The following is an 890-nucleotide window of genomic DNA, read 5'->3' on the forward strand; positions in this document are numbered from 1 at the left end:
TTGTGTTGCATTTTGAAAGCTACAGCAGCAGCTCTTTTTGCTGACTGAAAATATCTAGGCAAGAAAGCACTTGGCTATAAAAAACGAGGAACATTTGAAGAAGAATGAACCTGCGTCGATTTCTGCAGCTCTCAGGCGTCCTCTGCCTGGCCACCCTGCTCTGCAGCAGCTACCTCATCCTGCCCATCATCGCCAGCTCGCTGAAGAACCTGAAGAGCGGCGTGGAGAGCAGCTTTCCAGCGGGACTTTTGTTGGGCGGCGTGCGCACCATCAAGCACCACATTGCGGAGACCTTCGAGAAGCTCGGCCACCGGCCCAATGACACCATCCTCCACTCGGTCTTCCCCGAGGCGGCGGAGCTGATCAGCCAGAAGGTGCTGAAGATGGAGCGGTGCTACCTGTCCAGCGTCAAGGGCGGCGTCAAGTTGGACATCTTCACGGAGCCGCTGGCTGTCATTGTGTACCGGTATTTGGTGAGCACTTCAGTTGATGATCATTTTGCTTCAAGATCTAAGATTGTTTTGGTTTTTAGAAAGCGTACTCCATGACCGAGAAAGGCTCTGGCACCGAGTGGCTCGCTCACCTGAAGCGGCGAGTGGTGAACCTGGTGGCCAACATCAAGGACGTGGCTCGCCATGTGATTGACTGCCTGCGGCACGTCGACCAGCCTGACTATGAGCCGACGAAGCTGGCGCTCAATCGCTTCTCCTCGCTGGTAAACAAAGCAAAAAGTAGTGCTCCAGTTTCAATCTTTTATTTCCACTTTTCTATTTTGTTAGTCGCTCTCCGAGTTCTTCCACCTCCGCCACCCGAAGCCGCCTCCCGTCAGCCCGGCGAAAGAAGTTCTTTGGAAAAACAGACTGAACATTAGCATTGGTGGTGGTGACAGT

Source organism: Rhagoletis zephyria, unplaced genomic scaffold, assembly GCF_001687245.7.
Source record: "Rhagoletis zephyria isolate East Lansing unplaced genomic scaffold, Rhagoletis_zephyria_1.1 Rzeph_scaffold_45500, whole genome shotgun sequence".
Lineage (NCBI taxonomy): Eukaryota > Metazoa > Arthropoda > Insecta > Diptera > Tephritidae > Rhagoletis > Rhagoletis zephyria.